The sequence below is a fragment of the Myotis davidii genome, unplaced genomic scaffold (genome assembly GCF_000327345.1).
Source record: "Myotis davidii unplaced genomic scaffold, ASM32734v1 scaffold175, whole genome shotgun sequence".
Classification (NCBI taxonomy): Eukaryota; Metazoa; Chordata; class Mammalia; order Chiroptera; family Vespertilionidae; genus Myotis; species Myotis davidii.
This window is the reverse complement of record NW_006286972.1, coordinates 1,347,405-1,372,385: the sequence shown is the minus strand read 5'-3', so window position 1 is coordinate 1,372,385 and position 24,981 is coordinate 1,347,405. Positions and strand designations below refer to the sequence as shown.

The 24,981-nt window shown below is 42.7% G+C and overlaps 1 pseudogene; it reads right to left on the bottom strand.

Moving 5' to 3' along the window:
- Positions 1-2,655: 2,655 nt before the first annotated feature.
- LOC102758447 overlaps positions 2,656-24,981 on the bottom strand; it is a 35,142-nt pseudogene continuing 12,816 nt past the window's right edge.

The following is a 24,981-nucleotide window of genomic DNA, read 5'->3' as shown; positions in this document are numbered from 1 at the left end:
GTCCCTCTGGCAGGTGGGAGTCCCTTGGCCTGGCCTACAGGGATTGGGCCGAAACCGGCTCTCCGACATCCCCCGAGGGGTCCCAGAATGTGAGAGGGCACTCTGCAAAGTTGCTGACGTACAGGGTGTGAGATGCAAATACAAGTGTGCAGTAAACCAGATTTGGGGCCAACAGTGCCCCAGAAACAACATAACCCACAGCCGAAGGTGGAATTGCATGGCCCCACGAGGAATCAGGCTCTCTCCAGTTTCAGGGTGTGTCACCCGAGAACCACTGCTGCCAAGTCAGTGCAGCTTGACAGCTCCTACGTTGAACATCTTCCCCCTTGTGGTCAGTACATGTCATAGCAACCGGTCAGACAGGTAAGAGCCACCACTGCCAAGTCACTGCAGCTTGGCAGCTCCTGTGTTAAGTGTCTGACCCCTGGTGGTCAGTGTGAGTTATAGCGACTGGTCAGACAGGCGGAGGAACACTTAGCATATTAGCCTTTTATATATATATACTAGAGGCCCAGTGCACAAAATTCATGCATGGGGGGGCAGTCCCCTAAGTCCAGCTTGTACCCTCTCACAGTCCAGGAGCCCTCAGGGAATGTCCTACTGACGGCTTAGGCCCGCTCCCTATGGGGAGCGGGCCTAAGCCACAGTCTGTCCTCCCACTGCAGGAGGCGACAGGCTGATCAGGGGAAGGCGCCATCCCCATCACCCTGCTGCTGCTGCCACTGCCAGCCGCTGCAGCCACCAAGGTGTTTACATCAACACGGACTTCAGTCCCTTCACCATGAAAAAATGACAACTTTTTTTAGGCATTTTCAAGATGTCTCTTTCATAGGATGTTTCTTTCTTTTTGTCTTTTATCCTCACCTGAGGATATTTTTCCCTTGATTTTTAGAGAGTGTGAAAGAGAGAAGGAAAGACAGAGAAACATCAATGTGAGAGGGACACTTCAATTGCTTGCCTCCTGCATGAGCCCTGACCTGGGCCCCAGCCAGGGAGGAGCCAGCAACCTAGGTACATGCCCTTGATCAGAATCGAACCCAGACCCAGAGGTCCACAGGCCGAGGCTCTATCCACCTTCACTTTTTCCTCCAGGAGTGAGGTGGAAAAACTCTTGGATTCTTATTACCCAAGTTACCAAGAAAACTGTGAGTGACGTATAGGGAGCTTAGCCAATGAGCGGTAAGAAATGGTATTTCCTCTGCAACTCACACACAGAGGCAGGACTGCTGGTGCGCTGTCTCCCAGCGGGGGCAGGCCCCCCTGAGTGTTGTGTCTTTGCTCTGGGCCTGCACGGCTGCTGGGGCTGGGGGCAGGCCCCCCTGAGTGTGCAGACTCCTCCTGAGCTGGTTGTGACTGTTATGGAGTCCTGGCTAATTTGCATATTAGCTTTTATATAGAGAGAGAGACTAGAGGCCTGGTGCACAAAATTCATTCATGGGGGACAGGTCCCCTCAGCCCAACATGCACCCTCTCCAATCCAGGACCCCTCAGGGGATGTCTGACTGCCAGTGATCAGGCCTAAACCGGCAATCGGACATCCCTCTCACAATCCTGGACCACTGGCTCCTAATCACTCCCCTGCCTGCCTGCCTGGCTGCCCCTAACTAGCCCCCCCTGTTGGCCTGATCACCCCTCACTGCCTCTGTGTGCCAGCCTGATTGCCCCTAACTGCCCCCCATGCTGGCCAGGTCGCCCCCAACTGCCCCCTCCCTGATGGCCTGGTTGCTCCTAACTGACCCCCCCACTGGCCTTGTTGCCCCTGTTCCCCCCCCTTGTTGGCCTTGTTGCCCCAACTACTCCCTCTATTGGCCTGGTCACCCCTCATAGGCCCCCCACCAGCCTGGTCGCCCCACACAGCCTGCTTGTTCAGTCGTTTGGTCGTTCCTCACTAACCCCCCTGTGGGCCTGGTGAGGGCATGAGGGTTAATTTGCATATTACCTCTTTATTATATAGGATATATAGATTGTTCATGCATCTGTCTCCCCATCTCACCAACTCCTCAACTCCTCCAGAGGAGCAATCTTTTCTGACAGTGCCTAATGCTGGCATACTCTGGCCTAGGCAAGCATTCAGAGGTAGTCTGAACTTTGTTAATTGTTTAAAACTGCTTGTATATGTTTTCACATTGATCTGATTTTTCCAACTATTACCAAAAAGGAAGAAAAGTTACATCTAATAAAAATGTTATCCCCCCAAAAAAAATCCCTATTTTCAAAAAATATTTATTGACTATTTTTTAAATCATTTTTTAAAAATTCACTATTGACTGAGTGTCATCTCATATCATCCAGGTAAGTTGTTCAATTCAGTATCGACATATTCCCTTTATTTTGTTTGTTTTGTTTTTGAGGGTTTTTTTTCTCATTAAACTTTGTTATTTTAATGGGTCTTCAATTCTGTGACAGATTTTTGGTCATGTTGTTTCCATTAAAAAGTGCTGATTTTAAAAACTAATAACTTAAAAACTGCCACACTCACAAAAGAACCAAATGGTCCACAAAACATTCTCTTTTCCTTCTGAAGATTTTATGATGCATTGTAATCATTAACCAGCCTTTCACTATTAAACTTAAATAGCCAGTCGAGACACACAGTTCTAAGCCCATTCTTCCACCACTGAGTAAGACTAGAGTGGCAGGGGGAGGGGATAATATTCATTTAGCCTTCTTGGCTTTCTGGGCCGACTTGGTGACTTAGCCACTCCAGCTGCCTTCTTGTCCACGGCTTTGATGACACCCACAGCAACTGTCTGTCTCATGTCATAAACAGCAAAATGGCCCCAAGGAGAGCAGTCAGAGAAGCTCCCAACACACGTGGGCTTGCCAGGAGCCATATCGACGATGGCAGCATTACCAGATTTCAAAAACTAAGTACCATCTTCCAACTTTTTCCCAGAAGGACGATCAATCTTCTCCTTCAGCTCAGCAAATTTGCAAGTGATATGAGCTGTGTGACAATCCAGCACAGGTGCATAGGCAGCACTGATCTGGCCTGGGTGGCTCAGGATAATCACCTGAGCTGTGAAGCCAGCTCCTTCCCCTGGTGGGTCATTTTTGCTGTCACCAGCCACACTGCCAGAGGAATATCTTCGATAGACCCCTTCTTCATGTTGAAGCCCACATTGTCCCCAGGAAGAGCTTCACTCAAAGCTTCATGGTGCGCCGAAACCGGTTTGGCTCAGTGGATAGACCGTCGGCCTGCGGACTGAAGGGTCCCGGTTCGATTCCGGTCAAGGGCATGCACCTGGGTTGCGGGCACATCCCCAGTGGGAGGTGTGCAGGAGGCAGCTGATCGATGTCTCTCTCTCATCGATGTTTCTAACTCTCTATCTCTCTCCCTTCCTCTCTGTAAAAAATCAATAAAATATATTTAAAAAAAAAAAAAGCTTCATGGTGCATTTCAACAGACTTTACTTCAGTTGTAACGTTGACTGGAGCAAAGGTGACCACCAGGCCAGGCTTGAGAACACCAGTTTCCACTCGGCCCACAGGGACAGTACCAATCCCACTGATTTTGTAGACATCCTGGAGGGGCAGATGCAGGATCCTGTCAGTTACACCAGCTGGTGGCAGGATGCAATCCAGAGCTCCAGCAGGGTGGTTCCACTGGCATTGCCACCTTTACGGGTGACTTTCCATCCCTTGAACCAAGGCCTATCAGCACTTGGCTCCAGCATGTGGTCACCATTCCAACCAGAAATTGGCACAAATGCTACTGTGTCGGGGTTGTAGCCAATTTTCTTAATGTAGGTGCTGACTTCTTTAACAATTTCCTCGTATCTTTTCTGGCTGTAGGGCAGCTCAGTGGAATCCATTTTGTTAACACCCACAATCAGCAATTTCACACCCAGTGTGTAAGCCAGAAGGGCATGCTCACAAGTCTGTCCATTCTTGGAGATACCTGCTTCAAATTCACCGACACCAGCAGCAACAATCAGGGCAGCACAGTCAACCTGCAATGTGCCTGATGAACATGTGCTTCATGTTTTTGATGAAGTCTGTGTGTGCTGGGCACCAATGATGGTAACATAATGCCTGCTGGTCTCGAATTTCCACAGGGAGATATCAATGGTGATACCACACTCCCATTCAGTTTTCAGTTTATCCAAGACCCAGGCAATCTTGAAGGAGCCCTTCCCCATCTCAGCAGCCTCCTTCTCAAATTTTTTCAGTGGTTCTTTTGTGGATCCCACCACATTTGTAGATAAGATGGCCAGGAGTGGTAGACGCCAGAATCTACGTGTCCAATGACGATGAGTCGATATGATTGATTCTTTCCTTTCCCATTTGGGGTTTGATTTAGTAGTGGTTTTCACAACACCTGTGTTCTGGTGGCAAACTGGCAAACCTGTTTCGAAGAAGCCACTTCTTCCATTTAAAACAGAGGAGGAATTTTGTGCATTATTTCAAGCACTAGGAAATATCAAGATTGCTCACTCCTTGATAATTCTTACTAATTTAAATAATCTGTATTATGTGATTAAGTCACTGAACCAGGAGTATACTGGGAAATCAAGTGAAGAAGAGCATGTCTGCTGAAAGCCCTGATGAAAACATTGCAAAGAGGATAAATTTTACCCCAAGAAATGATCAAAGTCTATTATTGGCAATCTATGATTTATATCCAAACAAAAGGATAGATCATATTGGCTGTCTCTGTCGATCTCCTAACATACTAACTCCCTACGTTTATTCAAAATAAAATATTCGTCTCTCTGATACAGATGAAAAATTACTTAAAATCCAGCTCTTTTTGCTGTAGTCAGATCTACTAATATATACAGAAGTGATTTTTATGGCCGTACCTCCATTTCTTATGTCCTTGAATTACAATGACCCTGATGAAAACTCTAGAGCTCAGGGTTTTGCAGTCGTGAGGCAAGTGAGGTTCTCTGGGGCCATCCCAACAGACTGTCTCTAAAGCCAATGTAGTTGTAAGGGAAGGTCACTCCAACTGGGGCTACCATTGCTATGCATTTCCAGCATTCTCTATTTACCAAATACATAAAATATTAGAACTCCTATTTTGTGTACATCTGAATGTGCCCCAATGTTTTTCTACATGTTTACTAAAAGAATAAGTTGCATGACTCCACCAACCCTCAAAACTCTCTTGTCATCATATTGTATACATCCTTAAACTAAAGGTAGCCTTTAAAAGTCAAACAAGTACTAGCATGAAATAATGTAAGGGAGAATTAGCAGAAGAATGGGTAGAAAATAAGAACTAAAGTTTAGATGGTGGAAAAAATCTGTCTCAGAAATCTCAATAAGTCATTATAATTAAAAGAGAAAATACAACTTCAAAGCATTGTAATTGCTGCAAACAAATAAGCTAACATTTTTCATTTTTTTCAACATCCAAAAAAGGACAGGAAATCTAAGGGATGGCAAAAAACTATCCCCTGTGTGCATGTTTTCCTTAAAAGACTTACCCATCCAAATTGAAAGTGTTCAATTCCTTAAGACATTTCACATTATGTATGAAAAGAATAAGATTTTCAAATTAGGATGAAGCAGCTATTATATCTCAATGTATCTATTGCAAAATAAGGAAAGCATATTTCTATAGTGGAAAATACCTTTTGTTTATTCTATGCCAGCAAAGATGGCTTTGATTTTTAGAATATTGTAACATTCAATGATGTTTTGCCCACCGTTCTTTTCAGACCAGTTTTTACAGAAAACATTTGAGAAGAATGGGAAAGAAATAAAGCGGGAAAGAATAAACTACCAATTTCAACTACTGGTGCACAGTAGTTCTTAAATTAAGCTCTCAGAGAAATGAAAAATGACACAAGAAAACATCCACTTTAGAGAGAGTTCATGATGATATGCAAACTGCTGTCAAGTTGGACTCTGCTCATTAAAGTTTTAAGACTATCGTCTTGTGGCCTTTCTCAGAGGCAGCATCCTGTACATGACGGCTGTCTCATGCTATTTGTACACACATTAATTTGTAAAGAGATCCAAGTGAAGCCTGAAAGGAAACAGTGAAGGGTTAGAGCCCACTAATGCCTGATAGGATCTTTTTCCCATTATGGAACCAACACAAAATCCTTAACCAAGTTAGGGAGTCAGGTTGTGTATGCACAAAAGTTAAAACAGATATACACTTATATGTACACACATGTGCACACACACACGATATGCTGCTCTTCTTTTTAAACAGTTTCATGTTCTAGACATCCTCAAGATGAAAACGCTACCATAGTAGCTACAGTCCTCTAGGGATCAGATGACAGCTCAGAATGTGCACTCTGAAGCCAGACTACACAGATTTAAATCCTGTCTCTTCCATTAAAGGTGTATGACCTTGAGAAACTTACTTAACTTCTCCATTTATTAATATTCTCATATGTAAAATGAGAATAAGATCTACTTCATTCGGGCAGTACCCTCAGTGGTCCTGATCTGTCTCCTGCTTCAACAATATTTGGATGGAACAGACCCAGGGACGCCCCTTCTCCCAGCCTCCGACCTCCCACCTGCGTCTCATCCAGTCACCACCTTCAGAACCACCTCCAGGACCAGCCAACACACCGGTTTCCTTTCTACCTGAACTCCTTATTGCCAAACAACCATGAGCTCCCAAATTCATCAGTATTCCACCGAGGTGGAGGCTGCTGCCCACCGCCTGACCCCCCGCCTCTGCGGGCCTCCCATACCTACCTCTCTCGGGGCTTCTATTGCGACCATGAAGATGTGGCTCTGGAGGGCATGGACCACTTTGTCCATGAGTTGGCAGAGAAGAAGCCGAGGGCGCTGAGCTTCTCTGAAAGTTGCAAAACCAGCATGATGGCCGCACTCCCTTCCAGGACGTGCTGAAGCCTCCCAAGGTGAGTGGGCAAAACTCAGGGCCCATGGAAGCCGCCCTGGCCTAGGAGAGGAACCTGACCCAGGCCCTTTGGAGCTGCGGGCCCTGGGTTCTACCCCCAGACCCTCAGCTCTGTGACTTTCTGGAGAACCACTTCCGGGGTGAGGAGGTGAAACTCATCAAGAAGATGGGCGACACCTGACTCACCTCCACAGGCTGCGGGCCCCCAGGCTGGGCTGGGCGAGTATCTCTTTGAAGGGCTCAGCCTCAAGCATGACTAGGAGCCTTCGGAGCCCAGAGGCCTTCGAGGGGCCCCTCTGCATCCCCTGGTGTCTCTGGCTTTTACCTGAGTCTCTCCCCCCAAACTAATAGCCATTCTTTTAACCACCCAGAAGCCCTCTCTCATGCGTTGGACCAAATGAAACAATAAAGATCTACCTCAATTGGTTGTTGAGAAATAGCACTAGAAATATGGGGGCGGGGGGGGGAGCAGCACAAAAATATCAAAGTATGTTATGAGTATCCCCTTTAGTTCCTACTCAAAACATTTGGGGCTTTTTTGTTGTTTTTTTTCCCGCAGTTTTATTGAAATATAATTGACATTTGGCAAAATATGTATAATATTTTTCTTTACCCATTTATTTGTCAATGGACACCAGTTGTTTCCATGTCTTGGCTATTTGGCTATCCTATATAATAAAAGCCTAATATGCTAAGTGCCCAGTTGTCCAGTAGGCTGTTCAACCAATCAAAGCATAATATGCTAATAGTATGCCAAGGCCGCTCATCACTCGCTATGATGTGCACTGACCACCAGGGGGCAGACACTCTGACTGGTAAGTTAGCTTGCTCCTGGGGTCTGGCCAATCAGGACTGAGTGAGACAGGCCGGACATGCCCTGGAGCCCTCTCACAGTCCCTCCCTCGCTGACCAACCTTCTGTGTCCCTCCCAGACCCCGTGCACCGGTGGGGTCCCTCCACCTGTCCTGCACCCTCTCACAATCCGCGACCCCTCAGGGAATGTCAGAGAGCCAGTTTTGGCCTGATCCCGCAGGCCAGGCTGAGAGATCCCACTGGTGCACAAATTCCTACAACAGGCCTCTCTTGTTAATAATACTGATGTGAAAGTTAAATGCAGTTATATAGTGTTTTCATTTTCAGATATATTCCATAAGTGGAATTGCTAGATCATATAGTAGCTCTATTTTTAATTTTTTCATAATCTCCATACTGTTTTCCATAGTGGCTATGCCAATTTACATTCTCACCAACCATGGGCAAAGTTTCTTTTTTCTTCACATCCTCACCAGCATTGGTTATCTCTTGTCTTTCTGATGATAGTCATTCTATCAGGTTTGAGGTGATAGTTTGTTGTGGTTTTGTTTTGCATTTCTCTAATTTAGTGATGTTGAGCAGCTTTTCATGCACCTATTGGCCATTCATATATCTTCTTTGGGAAAAAATGCCTATTCAGGTACTTCACCATTTTTAATTGGATTATTTGTTTTTTTCGCTATCGAGTTGTATGATCCCATATGGCTGATCGGAGGTTTATTTTTTCCTCCATTCCATAGGTTATCTTAGCATTGTGTTGATTTATTTATTTATTTATTTATTTATTTATTTATTTATTTATTTATTTTGCTGGAGTGCTTCTTGAGTAGCTAAGGTGAACTACTGGGTTGAAGCTTGTGAGAAGGACCTTTTATTCTATAATTCCTGAAGTATTGTGAACAAAAAGTCAAAATGCAAAATAATATAAAAAAAGGTGAATTGAATTCCAATTATTCTCAAGTCCTGGTGGGGGGCAAATATTCTTCCATTCAGTAGGCTGTCCTTTCGTTTTGTTGATGGTTTCCTTTGCTGTGCAGAAGCTTTTTAGTTTGATGTAGTCCCACTCATTGATTTTTGTTTTGTTGCTTATGCTTTAGGACTAATGTCCAAAAATTCATTGCCAAAACCCATATCAGGTAACTTTTTTCTATGCATTTTTTCTAGGAGTCTTATGGTTTCCAGTGTTACATTTAAGTCTTTAATCCATTGCAAGTCAATTTTTGTGAATGGTAAAAGATATACTACTTTTGCAACTTCCTAAAAGTCTATAATCATTTTAAAATAGAATGTTAAATAATGTTGGCTAACTACAAATATTTGAAGGTTTTCCAAATCTAAGATATGGAAATATGAAGAATTTGTTTCACCCTTAATTCTCTCTATATCTCAAACTTAGAAACAGCTTTGGAAAAGAAGTTGGTATGGGCATTTGTATGTATATAGAGTGGGCAGGGGAAAGTAGACCAAAGGCCAGTAAGGGTCCTTGGACTTGGTGCTATTGAGTTGTTGGATTTCTTGGGGTGATTTTATTTGCAAGTAAGAGAAGACCCAACACAAACTGGCTTCAACTGGAATGCACTGGCTCAATGCAGTACGGAGACTATTTAGGCCTCTGGTATGGTTTGATTAGGACTCCAGCCTGTTTATCTATAATTCACTGAGCTCTGCTCATCCGGGTGCTTCCTTAGCTTTATCCTGAGACTGGCTCTCCTCCTGACAGCCAAGTACCATTAGCGGTTCCAGGCCTCACGTAAAGATGCAACATCATTCAGAAGGAGACATAACTTCTCCCAAACTTTGAAAAAATGCCACAGGCTTCACCCTGATTGGAACAACTCATGTCATGTGGCATTCTAGACCAATGCCTGTGACCAGGGAGATGGAATTGCACTGTGAGCTAAGCCAATTACAAGCCACTTCTGAAGCTGGAGCTCAGGTCAACTATCAGGACTGGTGGCTTCTTTAGAGTAGAGGAGAAGCAACAATAATGTCCACTGCAAACTCACATGTACCTAACAGAGGCTGTGCCTGCCTAAAAGTCATGTGGATAGTATTAACCAGAAAGCTTTGTTCCTTCATTTAATGTTCCATCCATTAAATGGTTGGGTAACAGATCCATTCAATCAAATATGCATTGTGAAAGATATTTTTGGCTTAATTAGCCAGCCAGTCGTTTTTTCTAATAACTAGAGAATTTAATTATTATTTCACTACTTTAATAGATGCCTTGATAGAGTGGTTTTCCAAATATCGATTACATTTTATATGAGTGTGCAGTTAGACTGTGTTTACCTACATCTAGTGTTTTTTCAAGGATTTTTTTTTTTGCCAATTTAAAAAATGAATTAGTTAAAGCAACCAAGTAGCTTACTTTTTTTAGGAGGATTAATCAATAACCAAGAACTAGCACAGTCACATTTTGTCTGCACAATGTACATTCAACCAATGGCAAAGTTGGAGAGAGTTGGGGAGTAGACCAGTATTTTCTTTCTTTTGCAAACTGACATATAACTGATCTATTAGTCTTTTCTCCTCCATCCTCAAATTTACTTATAATTTTATCAAATCAACCAGTTTTGTTTGGCACCATAAAGCCACAATACATATTCATGCTGTTTACCCAGTAAATTAACTACAATATTATGGAAGCATTTCTCATATGCAAATGTGCACTATGAAGTGCACCGAACTGAACACCAGCAGCAGTTTCCTCTAAAGTTTAAAAATCAGCTCTTAAAATTTATCTTCTTTAACCATCTGGTCATGGTGCTAAATGACTTAGAAAAATTGTCTCACACTTTTACTGGCTTGAGAGAGGGTAAATTTTTGTTTTTAGTATCTTCTATTAATCTTGTATTCAAATGAAGAGCAAAGAGGCCCTGATATTAGCACATACACTGTGTGCAGCTCAGGTATCTACTGTGCATATCTACTATTTCTTTATATTCTAGAAATGTTCTTTTCCACATACTCCCACTTAATATTTCACTGTTACTCTCTTCTAGACACACAGGTTTGTTTTGTTTTGTTTTGTTTTAAAAAAGGTTTATATGTACAAAAACCTTTTTATTCCTTTAGTCTTTTGATTTATCTTCTTATCCTGATTCATGGACATCCCCCTCTTTTATTTAATTATACTGTGTCATCCTCTCCCTGATTTTCTTTAGCCTATGAAGTGCAAAGGACCTTGTATTTCCACTGCATCTTTTATTTTAGCTTGGCAATTTTTTTAATTGAATGCTCTTCTTCACAAATTTGCAAAAAGAAAATTTGCTTCTCTGTTTCTCTCAAGATTTAGTCTTCAGGGAGAGCTGGAACAGAAAAGAGATTTTAAGCCTTTCTATCTATGTATAGAGAAAGGAAGTCTGTTACCTGAGCAACTACAAGAAAAACTGCCTAAATGTAATATTTTAGAAATTGCAAAAACACACATTTAGCTTTTCCTCTATTAAATGTAGTTTTATTCTAAATTACAGTTTTTTAAAATGCAAAGCTTATTTCCTAAATTAATATAACATTCTGCAACCAAAAAAAATGATTTCAAGACAATTTTCACCATCAAAGCTACTTCCTTCAGCTCTTTCCTCTTCTTTCTCCAAATATCCATGAGAGAAGTACACTACGAGGTGTCTTAAAACAAAAATGCATTGATTCCCAGTGGCTCTGGTAAACATTAACACCTTCTCTTACTTATATAATTTAATCTTTAACCAGAAAAAAAAGCGGGGTGGGGAGGTGGGGGGGTTAGGAAGAAAGAAAACTATTGTTTTGCAAAAAAACAGCTTTGTCTTACATTCTTGGGGAGACATAGCCAAGTAATTTAGTAATTACATAACTAAAGGAGTTCAGCATTTTTTGTTCTACTGAAATAACTAACTAACCAAAGACAAATGGTCCCAGAGAAGGCAAAGTTAATGTTTTTGCTGTCATGAATTCACCCAGAAGAAACACCTTTGCAGCTGGTCACAGTGAGAAAAGCCATCTGTATTCTCCACACACATTGTCCAACCTCAGTTACACCACAGGGGGCCACCACCCCATCTCACTCCTGCCCCAACACTGCAATGGAGTCACACTGAGTTCTCCATTTGGTTTGCTCAAGATTAAGAAGTTTTCATTCTCATAAGTGGAGGGGAAAAAAGGCAAAGAAATAGCATATCTTTAACAACAAAGCCCTTCTGTTTTTCCAAAACTACTCTGGGCTTATAGCAACCTGTTGGTGACTATGAGGTCTTAAATGGACCTAAACATTTTGGTCCTGCCTGAACCTACACAATTTTTCAAAGAATCTAAAATCTGAAACTAAGATTAAATTTAATAAATTATTATTGTATTTCTAGAATTCCTAGATTCCTAGAACCTGTAACTTTTCACTCACTGATTATTTTTATAGATTTAATATGATCTATATTTAGAGGAATCTTTACATTAGTTCTATATTTCTTTAGTTTTATTTTTTGTTCAAAAAAGAGAAGTGATTTAAACCCTAGTTTACACTTATTCACTCTTGTTTTGCTTACAGCCGACTGCATTTTCCAAATATGGCTGCAACAATAGCTCCCACCCTACTTGTTTTTCTCTTACAATGGGATCTGAACATACCTTCCCATAAAGTTCTAGTGCCAATGTCGCCCAGTCTTTGCAACTTATTAGACCCTCGTGACTTCTGAAATGGGAATTTTTAGGGATGAAATAGGTAGGCTTAGGGACTTTTTAAAATTAAGTGGGTCCATAGAAAAAACACCAGGCTACAGAGTTGCAAAAGGGTACATTTTTATAAGACAAGGGAGTTGGGAGAGGCAACAGTTACATTTCCATAAGACAAGGGATTTGGGCCAAAACCAGTTTGGCTCAGTGGATAGAGCGTCGGCCTGTGGACTGAAAGGTCCCAGGTTCGATTCCAGTCAAGGGCATGTACCTGGGTTGCAGGCACATCCCCAGTGGGAGATGTGCAGGAGGCAGCTGATCAATGTTTCTCTCTCATCGATGTTTCTAACTCTCTATCTCTCTCCCTTCCTCTCTGTGAAAAATCAATAAAATATATTTTTTTAAAAAAGACAAGGGAGTTGGGAAAGGCAGCAGTTACATTTCCATAAGACAAGGGAACTGGGAATAGCCAAAAGGTCTATATTTACAAAATAAAGAAGGAGGGAGAAAGCCCAGAGGGAATAGAGGAACAATGAGGGAGGAGGACTTCACATGTCCCATATGAGGTTTTGCCCTTTGAGCTCAGGAGTTACTATAGTGACCAAATCAAAGGGGAATAGCAACCAATCAGAGGGGATATCAAGGCACAAAAAACTGCAGCCTTTAAAAACCATGGAAAAAGGAACTTGGTGGGACTCTTCCCCCATCTCCCCATGTGGGAGTCTATACTTATTCTTCAATAAATTTCCTTTGCTATACCACCTTTCGTTCATGATTTCATTCTTCGACTTCACCAGACAAGAGCCTGGGAGACCATCGGCCCAGGGAAACACCATGCATTTCCAGTCCAAAAAATCCCGTACCACTCCCTTATCCAAGATGATAGCAGAAATCAGACAACCTGACTTTCAAGGCTGGAACATAATAAAATACCATGCATTTCAGCCTTGGTTTCTTGGGATTTGGTTCTTGAAACCCAGTTGCCAGGCTGCAAAGAAGCCCAAGCAAGCAGAGCAAAGGCATCCATTCACTGGGGAAAACTATCTAAAAGCCAAAATTGGGTTAGGATCACCCTTATACACTTCCATTATACTGTGTATTTTTCTTACTGGTCCATTACAGAAATAGTGATGAACCCATAACCCAAATATTTTTTCATTTACAGGCATCTTTTCCCTCTAGATTTTAATTCCAGGAGAGCATCAACTGAGTCTGTCTTATTCTTATCTCCTTTATGCCTAGAATGCCTGATGGTCAAAAGGTGTCAGCTGAATTACAGAAGGAATAAAACTGCCAAGTAACTGGCAATGCCTAGCTAGCATCAGGTATTTGACCTTCCGGATGAGGTCCAGCTCTTACAAAGGATTTGTGAAAGCCTACAAAAGGATCATGACTAATGGACTAAAAATTAAACGCTAATAAAGCTCAAATCTGAACAAAGCTGGCCATGCAGGAGACACTTGTAAGCATTCCATGTTTTCCCAGATCACAGTTATCTGGCTCGCCACCCGCCTCTCTTGGCAGGAGTATCTGTCTTCACTTTGAAGCCCTCTCTCACAGAGCTCTGGAGTCCCCATCAGGATGTTTCAGATGTGCCTGTGGAATGGATGAGCTCATTTGTCCAGAAACACCTGCATATTTCTCCTTTCTGGTTCAAAACCACTATAGTGATACAGTCATAAATTCCAATTAGCTATAGATCTTGGTGCTATTGACATTTTGGACAGGACAATTCATTGTTCTGAGGGGAGGAGGGGATTGCCCTGGGCACTATGGGATGTACAGCAGCATCCCTGGCCTCTACCCACCGGATTGAGGTAGCAACATCCTCCATCCCCCACCAACGCCCCCGTTGTGACTCCTGAAACTGTCTCTGGGCATTGCCAGATGTCCTCTGGCAGGAAAAACTGCCACTAGTTGAGAACCACGAAAAACAGAGAAAACACGGAAAAGCTGCCAGGCAGCCTCCAAGTCCCTGCCTAAGGGGCATAGTGCTTTTTGTGTTGACACCAAGGATCAGTGCCCAATAGCATGGCTGGTGGCCTTTTCAGTTTCCCTCACAGCCAGATCCAGGTGGCCCTGACCGGGCATTACACCACCTTACTTTTTCTGTACAGGGTCTGTGTGCCTACTGACCTGTCAATAGGCAAGCACCCTTCACCCTCATTTAAGGCTATCCCTTGCAGTAAAACCTCGAAGCAATATTTCGTGCATTAAATACCATGCAGAGGTTTTAGAGAACCCTCTAATATGTGTTCTATATTTTATTTTAACTCCTCTTCCTAGGGTCCAGGATAAGGCCATGTGGCCCACCCAGGGCACAGGTGATAGACACATACTACTCTCAGGGCCTCCACTACCCTCTCAAAGAGCACCTTCAGGATTCAAGTCATACCCACAGAGGATGAGCGTGGCTGAAATTCAGCCTGGGGCCTTTACCATAACCATGTATGAAATAAGTAGTGCTCATAGCAGGACGGAGCAAAAAATTACTACATTATTACTTGGCCTTTCTGTTCCCAAGGCTGGCTGGAAACGATAGCTAAAACCATCCGCTCACATTCCAGGCAAGTAAGTGTCATGAAATGAACATCCCTCCACATTTCTTGAAGTGGCCCAGGCTTTTCCAATGGTCACATTCCAAACAGCATCCCCTCCAAGACAGCCCCACGTTGCAATGCATTAAAATTGATGTTGTCTCCAGGGTCCCAACCAGTAGAGATGCAATAACTCGCATGGCTTTCTGCTCTCCTGCTGGTCTGTTTATAGAGGAGGCAGCCTGCTTACAAATTACTGAAACAGAAAAGCCAGATAATGATGTGTTCTGAGAACAGCCTCAGAAATACGGCTTGTGCTCCCTCCCTCTTGTGTTTCAGGGCTTTCTCTAGTCTCTGGCTGTGGGAGTTCTAGTTGAAGGGGCGTGATACAGCTGTTGCCCAGCCCCCACATAGCTCCGTTTAAAAAGCAGGGATCCCTGTGCAGAGTATTAACAAACACTCCCAGGAAACATATGGTGGCCATCCTCTGTGATTTTGAAGCTAGTGTTGTAAATATTCTCACCTAGGATTGAAAAGTTAGAATGTTCCTTCTCAATATTGCCCGGTGCTCCAGAGATTAATTTAAGGGGTGTCTTCCAAGACCGGTTAAAGCACCACCTCTTCTTCAGTTGCTATGTGGAATATCTGAAAATTATTTTATGTTTAGAAATTCAGAGAACTCGTTTCCCTTCTATGGAGTGATCCAACATTGGGGGGGGCGGGATTTTTTGGGGGGGAGGAACAGTTGCAACTAAAATATTGAGAGTGAGATTTGAGGTTATTTTCCACTATGGCAAAATGGATATATGGGCTGTTCTTATTGCATCTATGAATAGGAAGGTTCTAGAATAACAAGTAGTCTGGAACATAAATATGCAGGTTATTTATGATGAAACAGGACTCATCAGTCACACAGATGCCAATGACTCTGACCCACCTGCCCTTGATAATAGGAACTGTCAGTGATGCACTTGGGAGGCAGAGCACGTGCTTCAGCAGGTGACACAGCGGAGCAAAGCCTCAAGTAAGACAAGACCCGGTTCCTTCACTAAGTGGACGGGGAGTCCCAGGTCACCAGTCAATACAGTTTAACAATCGCCCGTATCTTTTCTTTGAACAGAAAAAGAAGGTTCTTTCACGTTAGTAATTGTTTCTGCCAGCCAATTAAAATCCCAGTCCAACGGGAAAACTATTCAGAAAACAGTGGTCTTTGATTCATAAAAAGAAAATATTTTTAAAAGTTCACGGCAGATCATATCTTAGCATAATTTTCAAGGAAAAGATGATAATAAAATGTGATCCCAACTGCATAGCCAATCTGCAGAGCAGATGCCAAGCCAGCTCAACTAAAGCGTTCATTCGGGTGAAGCTTAACAGCTTTGCCGTGTTATCTACTAGATTTTCTACCTGCTCAACAGTGCATACTAGATTTTGCTTCAACACTCTCTAGGGCAAGAATTGCTGAAATTTTCCACCTCGTCTCTTTCCGGAGACCCAAAGCAGGTAAGCCTCATGAGGAATATGAAGGAGAGAAAAACGTAATGCAGAAGTCATGGTATTTGAAGTCACTAGTCCATGCTTGGAGTAGCATTTGGGGGAGACTTCTGACCTCTTGTGCTTCTATTTATATTGTCAGCTACCTGCAGAAAAGTAAATGTGGTAGAACAAATGAAGTAAAAATGGCAGAGAAAGGAAATGAAAGAAGCATATTCTGAAATGCTCTCAGGAACAACAGGAGCTGTGCCAAATAATAAGCATAAACAAAATGTTACATTTCATGTAGCTGAGACTGTTGGAGCTTTTAATATTTATTTGAACGTTCAGTTTTACCATGGCTTTGACCACTGTCGGAAATATCCGGTCTGGGAACTGAATGAAAATTGATATGCAAGAGAAAATGTATTCAGGTTCCAGTGTTCATTCTAGTTCATCTTATGCATTCTCAGCAGGATGTTATTAACTGCACTGCAATCTGGCCCTACAAAGCCTTTCTGGTTTTAGATGCATACAGGGCCCCATTTGGGGAATTCTACTTTGACCTATTTGGCAGGTAGCAAAGAAAGCTGGTAGCTTTGAGAGAAGCTAAGAGCATGTCCAATATATGCTTCCCACAGCTTGGCAGGCCCTATGGTCCTAGAGAGGTATGTGTGTGTGATGGTAAAAAAAAAAAGAAAAAAAAATACCATGTGGAGTTCATGGCAGTTCCAAATAGGAGAAATGTAATGGAGATACACAGGATTCTAGAGCAAGGCTATTAAGTCTGCAGTAAAGAATTATAGCCCTAGCTGGTTTGGCTCAGTGGATACAGCATCGGCCTGCAGACTGAAGGGTCCCGGGTTTGATTCCGGTCCGGAGCACGTACCTCAGTTGTAGGCTCCTCTGCAGCCCAGGCCTTGGTCAGGGCTGGTGCAGGAGGCAACCAATCGATGTGTTTCTTTCACATCAATATTTCTCTCTGTCTTTCTCTCTCTTCCACTCTCTCTAAAAAATCGATGGAAAAAATATCCTCAGGTGAGGATTAAAAAATAAAAAGTGATGATACAAAGACCCCAAGAGATCATGTAGTTGGACCATCAAGAACTGGGTGCTATCATAGTCACTAAGTTAAAAGATTGGGCAAGTCCAGCAACAGACCACTATAAAACGAAAATGGTAAATCCTGGATCATGTGCAAGCCAGGACAGTGCACACAAGTAAGCTGCTTAATCAGGTGACTTATGATGATTGTTGCTGCATCACCTCGCCCACAACTTACACCTTTGGCCACTTGGATGGGTTCTTTATGACCAACTGACAGAGGAGGAAAAAATCCAAGCTTATTTCTTAGATGGGTCTGCTCAGTAGATAGGTATGATCTCACTCAATCCTCATCGCTAGGTTGAAAGCTTAATGAGATCAGAAAATTTGTCCATCTTGTCCACCATTTAATAACCAAGGGCGAGTATAGTGTCTATAGGTAGTCTTTCAAAAAATATTTCTTGATCCGATATGCCAGGTCCTGGGCTATGTAATAGGAGTATAGCAGTAAACACTTGAGTTTATTGAATTATAGTAGAATCAATAAATATTTGTTGGAGAATAAAAGAATAACAACCTTTTAGCATCCAGGGTTCCACCAGGAACCAGAATCCAATTCTAAGACTTTAGAGGCCAGAAATAGTGGTAAGCCTTTAACACCCCTAGGCCTAAAGATATAAGAGCTGAGGATGGTTTCAGAGGGTTAGATTGGAAGTATGAAGCCAGAACCATCAACAAAAACTGCAGTTGAGGGGCTGAGCCATGACCATAAAATATGGCCTACAGCAAGAAGGAGCCTGGAAGAGATATCTCACTGCTCTCTTCCTTCACCCTCTAATCCTCACCACTGTCTCTCTTCGACAACAACTAGAAGCCAGCTAACTGGCAAGGAAACCCTGGTGATGTGGCCTGCAGGGCCCTGTCTCCCAAAGAATTGATCAGATCACAGAAGATGAAGCAAGGGATGTGAGAGTAGGGGATAGAAAAAAAATGAAGAAAGCAGAATAAACACTTTGAGGGACATATCCTTTTTCCCATCTTAACAGATGAGAAATCTGAGGCTACCCCTAATCAGACAAGTAAAATTGCAGATGTAATCATTTGGTACAATTTTCTTGATAGAAAAGCAAACACAGAGAAATGAAATGACCTGCAACCAATTTGTGACAGAGCTAGAACCTGAGTTTCCTGCTCCCTAAGTAATGTTGCCACTCGATACACTTCTAGAATTCTGCTTTCCTTCCCATCAGGAGCCCCTGATGCAGGAAACACACATTAATTAAATAAATGAACAATTCTCTTCAGAACAGAAGTGCCAACATGGGAAGAAACTGCTCAATTGCTTCTCCTTAATGGACTTCAGCTGGGACACCAATGGGACGAAATAGGATGAAATCCTGGGAGTCTGAAGAGTTAGCATGAGTCACAATAATATCTTGATTGGCCACAGGTGATTTCACAGCCTCAGGCCAGCCATTGAATTGGAAGATCAATTTCACCCCAGCCTCACACAGTGATCGCATTTGTCTTCTGAAATTCGTGTTCCTTGAGCTTCCCCAGCTCCTCTTTCTCTCCTGCCAGACTTCAGCCTGGCATCTCCTAGCTTCCCAATTTGTCTCCCTTTCAGATTTAATTAGCATAGCACTCTAGGGGAGCCCCTCAGAGGGGGACAGTAGCAATCATGTCATTGATCCCCATGACATAGTTCATGTTCTCTGCCTTACTTTCTGGTTTTGTTGTTGTTGTTTTTTTTATTTTGTTTTTGCTGTTCCAGAGAATTTCTATTTCTCTTTATAGCTTAACTAAAGATGTTTAGCTGCTTTGAGATCAGAGGAAGAAGGGCATGTAAATTACCTCTGAGAGCAGGTGAGGCAAGGCATTCACGTTTATGAGATTCCGCCGACTTTCATCTGCAATGACTAATGGTGCTAAGGCAGACTAAAATGGAAAACGATGTTAATAGCAAAAGAACCGTCCATGGTAATTGGGCATTCAATTACAGTAGCCAAGAGAGCTGAGGAGAAAAATCACTGAAAGAAGTTCAGTGACCATTGATTTTGAGTGGATGGCATTAATTGATGAGAAATCAATACTCTTTTAATTGGAATTTTGCTGTCTGTGGATACATACATAGCACAGTCTATTAAGGTAAATGATAAGTCACCTTTGTTTTAAAGCTTCTAGCAGGAAATTAGAGATGAGATCTTGGAATGGGGCCTATTTTCCACTCACTTATATCATTTAACTATGAAATAAAATCAAAGAAGATGCTCTATTTATAACAGAGATTCCAAATCTAAACAGGCATCTCTCCCTCTGTTTATATAAATGCTGCCACTCCCCATCCCTGCCTCACCACCTTACTATCCACTGTTTCAGAGAAAGCAAAGCCATGTGCCTTAGAGATGGAGTTGTGTTTTGGTTTTTTGTGGTGTGTTTTTTTCTGCTTGGGAGATTAGACACTAGAAAACTCTATGGACCAGATTTCAGATTTCATTCAGATGCCATCACTTACCATAGATGCACTCTCTCTGATCTTCAGAGCTTCAATTATAAAATAAGAATAATAATATCGACTTCCTTAACAAAATGGTAAGGATTCAATGGCTGAAGCACTGTACAATGTCAGTCATGTGATGGCATCTGCTAATGAACTCTTCTGGGTGAATGTTTCATTTGCTACCCTAAACGCTCACCTGCTATTAAAACAGAAAAGTCCCAAAGAGTTTAGAGACCAGGTGGTTTCATGGACAGTACATCATAATTACCTCCATGTCACATCTCCTTGACATCTCTTCATGTCACTTCACAGGCCACTCCCAAAAGAAAGCCAACAGTCTTCTGAGCTGGTTGAACAATGTCAAACCCTCTTCCAAGTTCAGACCAACGGACGCAGATGTGGGATGTGGCCCTCAAAACAAGAGTGGGAAGATGCTGGCGGGCCTTGCTGTTCTGACAGGCCTGATTCGAAGCCCTGAGTGGACATTTTACACACAATCTCTCCCTTCTCAGGACTCATGTTCCATAGAGCAACGTGTGAGAGGAGAAGCCCCTACAAAAATTACGTTTCAGCAAAATTCCGAAAGTCTTGAAAATGAGGGAGAAAAATGCCAGAAGGAACTGGGAGCATGTTACGCCCAAATGCATCATCTGTTCTGACAGGCAAATTTCACAAGGAGCCAAACCTTGACAATTCTCCTCCCTGTTTTTTAAAAACTGCTTCCCTGGCAACCCCTTACTAAGCTGCGACAGCCACACTACATTGCAGGAGCCCTCTTTGCTGTCACCTCCCTCTCTGTGAGGCCAATTTATTCAGCTGAACTGTGCAGGTGGGCAGAAGACAGCACATCTTCCCCTTATGTGCAGCTCTCATAACTTATAAACTTCCCAGTTCTGAAATGGATGAAGGGGTAAGGAATTAGATTATTTGCTGGGGGGAGGGGAGTTCCTTTTCTTTGACGGCAAGCAGGAGAGTAAAATAATGCCTATTCGCTATATAGGGTATTGACATATTTTAGAAACATCACAGAGAAGCTAGCAACATAATGGCCATTTCTCACACAGGGAGCTTTGTATATTTATTTTCCAGATCAATAATTTTATTTTTCTAATATGTCCATTTTTTAATTTCTTTTTAAATATAGTTGGCATACAGTATAAGTTTTAAGTGTACAAGAAAGTATTGTCTATTTAAATTGTGATAGTGGAAAAGAAGTTTCAAAATAAATAAACAAAAACTACAGGTGTTGCCAAGATTGTATAAGATGTAAGAACGTACACACACACACATACACACACACAAGTTTAGCAAATATTAGACCACCATAGAAAAGGAAATCTATCTTTAAAATCTACTATTTTAGCAGCTGAAGAGATAGAGCTGTGAGATATTTTAACAAATATTTACTTAAAATGGCTACCCATGGTGAGAAAAGGTTACGGACAGGGGAGCTTGCCTTTAGGCATGGCTGAAATACTACAGGCAGAAGCTAATTCCATTTTCCTGTACATTTTTGGCAATATGAGAAAATAGACCTCTCTACTGATCTATGCATCTCTGTTTTACGCTCTAAACTACCTTCACGGTCTTGTCCTAGAGGCGAGGTAGAGGCCGAGCCAGAGTATCCCACAGAAACATCTCAGTCCTCGGTCTTCTTGAACAGCTTGCCATTTGTCTCAAACGGTAACTGCTTTCTTAAAAGGACAAATGCTAAACTGAGGTGTTTTCCTGATAATTAAAATAAGTTGAATCTTTTAGTCCAGATCCCAACTCCTCTCCTCATATGGCTCACTTAGTCAATAAACATTTAGTTACGATTCCAGACCAAGATGGCGACACAGGAGGCTCCTGAATTTATCTCCTCCCAGAGACACACCAAATGTATAGCTTCACAGGAAGTGATTCCCCCTGAGAGACACTCAGAAACTTGCTGAGGGACGCTCACACATGGGATGATTGAGAAAATGCCCACATCAAAACCGGTAGGAAAGGCTAAGATACCTTCTCGCCATATACCCCACCCCCACACAGGACATACAATCAGGAGGGTACCCCAAACTTCCAGCTTCTCCCTGGGGAGAAGGGGGTGTGCACTGTACACCTAACTCCCTGCCTTTTCAGACTCCTGCAGGAGGGATGGCCTCCCTAAATCTCTTAGCTCTGACAGCCAGCGTGGCTTTCAACCACAAGTCCCACAGGACTATAGCAAACAAAGTGGCTGTTAATATGGGCCATCTCCTCAGGGTCCAAAGCAGAGAGAGAGGCAGAAACGGCCATCTCCTAATCTTCCCCTGAAAGGGGTTTAATGCATCCTTTGCAAGCTGCAACCCGAGAGTTCAGCTTCTAATGAGCCTGCCTGGAGGTGATGACTGTGATCCTCCTCCCAGAGCCTGAATGAGCCCATGGGCACTGCCCCCTCTGCCTCACTCCAAAAATAAAACCAAGTCTCTGACTGACTTATTTCACTTAGCGTTATGCTCTCCAGCTCCATCCATGCTGTTGCAAATGGTAGGAGTTCCTCCCTTTTTACATCAGCGTTGTTTTCCATTGTGTAGAGGTACCACAGTTTTCTAATCCACTCATCTGCTGATGGGTACTTAGGCTGTTTCCAAATCTTAGCTCTTGTAAATTGTGCTGCTATGAACTCACCGGGTCAAATGGCGGTTCCAATTTTAGTTTTTTGAGGAAACTCCATACTGTTCTCCACAGTGGCTGTGCCAGTCTGCATTCCCATCAGCAGAGCACGAGGGTTCCTTTTTCTCCACATCCTTGCCAGTGCTTGTCATTTATTAATTTGTTCATGATAGCCATTCTGACAGGTGTGAGATGGTACCTCATTGTGAGTCAGAGAAAGATAAATATCACATGATTTTATTCATTTGCAGATTAAATATCACCTGATCTCACTCATTTGTGGAATATAATGAATAACACAAACTGATGAACAAAAACAGATCCAGAGACAGAGAAGCATCAATCAGACGGTCAAACCTCAGAGGGGAGGGTGTGGGTAAGGGGGAGAGATCAACCAAAGGACTTGTATGCATGCATATAAGCATAACCAATGGACACAGACACCAGGCGAGTGAGGGCGTAAACAGGAGTGTGTGTGTGGGGGGGAGGGGGGTATATGGTGAGGGTATAAGGACACATATGTAATACCTTAATCAATAAAAAAAATTAAAAAACAAGTCTCTAGCATCTCCTTGGAAGGAGCTTCTCCAGCATCTCCTTGGAAGGAGCTTGTCCACATAGCTAGTGCTTCAACCTTTGGCTCAGCCACCGAGGGAGGCTCAAAGGGACCAGTCTGAGAGCCAGCAGGGCCTGCATTCCCAAGTCCCCCAGGACTGTAGCAAACAAAGAAGCATTTTTTAATCGAGTGCAGGAGCACACACTCCCCAGCCCCTGCAGCTACACACCTGGGTGCAAAGCAGAGGGAGGGGGCAACAGTGCCCACCTCCCTCTCTCTTCCTGTTCCTCCTGTGTCTCCAGCATGGAGAGTGACTATATTCTGTACTTTGCCAGCTATTGCTTGCATCATAAGCGAAAAGCAGATCAAACCACAATAAATATCTCTCCTCACACCTGTTAGGAATTCTCCCATAAGAAAGACAAGAGATAACAATTGTTGTCAAGGATGTACAGCAAGCATGTCAAACTCAAAGGCTAACACGGGCGAAATAAATGAAGCATGCGGCCCATGGGCCGCAAGTTTGACATGCTTGATGTAGAGAAAAGGCAACCCTTGTGCACCGTGGGTGGGAATGTAATTTGGTGAAGCCACTATGGAAAACAGTAGGGAGACTCTGCAAAAAATCAAAAATAGAACTACCATATGATCTAGCACTTCCATTTGCAGGTATATATGCAAAGAAAACAAAATTGCTATCTCAAAGAGGCATCTCTACTGCCATGGGCATTGCAGCATTATTCACAACAGCCAAGGCATGGACAACAGCCATTGTGTCCTTCCACGCACAAAGGATGAAAAAATGTGATAGATGATTAATAGATGATAGGTAGATAGATAGATAGATAGATAGATAGATAATAGATAGATATCCTCACTCAATAGAATCTTATTTTGAGCAGCAGTGTAATATAATCAAATGTCTGGGTGTGACAGATGTGGCAGCCATGGGGCAGACAGATTAGCGTAGGGGGGAAGGAACCAACCGAAACTGTTTAAGTGAGTGATCATAAAGGGCCAGCATATGGCAGTGAGAATGGAAGTGGAAACGGGAAAAGAAGGGCTAGGAAAGCAGACTGGGCAGGTGTTGGCATCAGTTGGGGCAGGAGAGAAGTTACCCGGGACCCAGTTTCTTTCATAGAAGGCCCAGAAATGCCACTGAGTGACCCCATCAGGAAGATATGGCATGAATGAGTGGTGCCAGGGATAACTACGGCTGGGCTATGGTAACCATTGCCTGTAGGGAGAGTGTTGCGAGGCCACTGAAAGCAGAAATTGCAAGTGTTCACACACTAGTATGCACACACATACACACAAAGCCACAGTCGGGGGAAACAGGTATTGACATGACCGAGTTGCAATTTGCTTTCAGGGATAAACAGTGGAGCCTCCCTGCTGGGAGCCAGTCACAACGTGTCACGGGGACCTCAGAGAAAGGCCTGAGGAAGGCTGGTGCTCCTGCTGCCTGGTGGGGATTGGTATTGATCCAACCCCCTGGAAAGCTTTTGAAGGTAAAATGTCCTTTAAGTTTTTCATAAAATGAGGCCACAGTATTTCACTTCTAGGATCATAGCCTAAATAAATAATCCAAATATGGCGAGGCTTTTTATAGGCATTCGTTACTGCATTATTAAAATGAGTCCAGTTAATAATCTCTATCTGATTGGGGTGATGGTTACTTGGATGTAAACATTGATCAAAACCCATCAAATCATTCACTTAGGATCTGTACATTGCCCTGTAAATTATATCTCAAAAAAGTAAACATATATACACACATATATAAATTAGATTTCCTTCTTAAATAAATATATATACATATATATAAATTAGATTTCCTTCATAAATATAAAACAGCCAACTACCAAATTAACCCAAATGGCCCAACACAGGGACATATTTCCTTTGTAGGATTCATTTGATTATATCTTCTGATGTT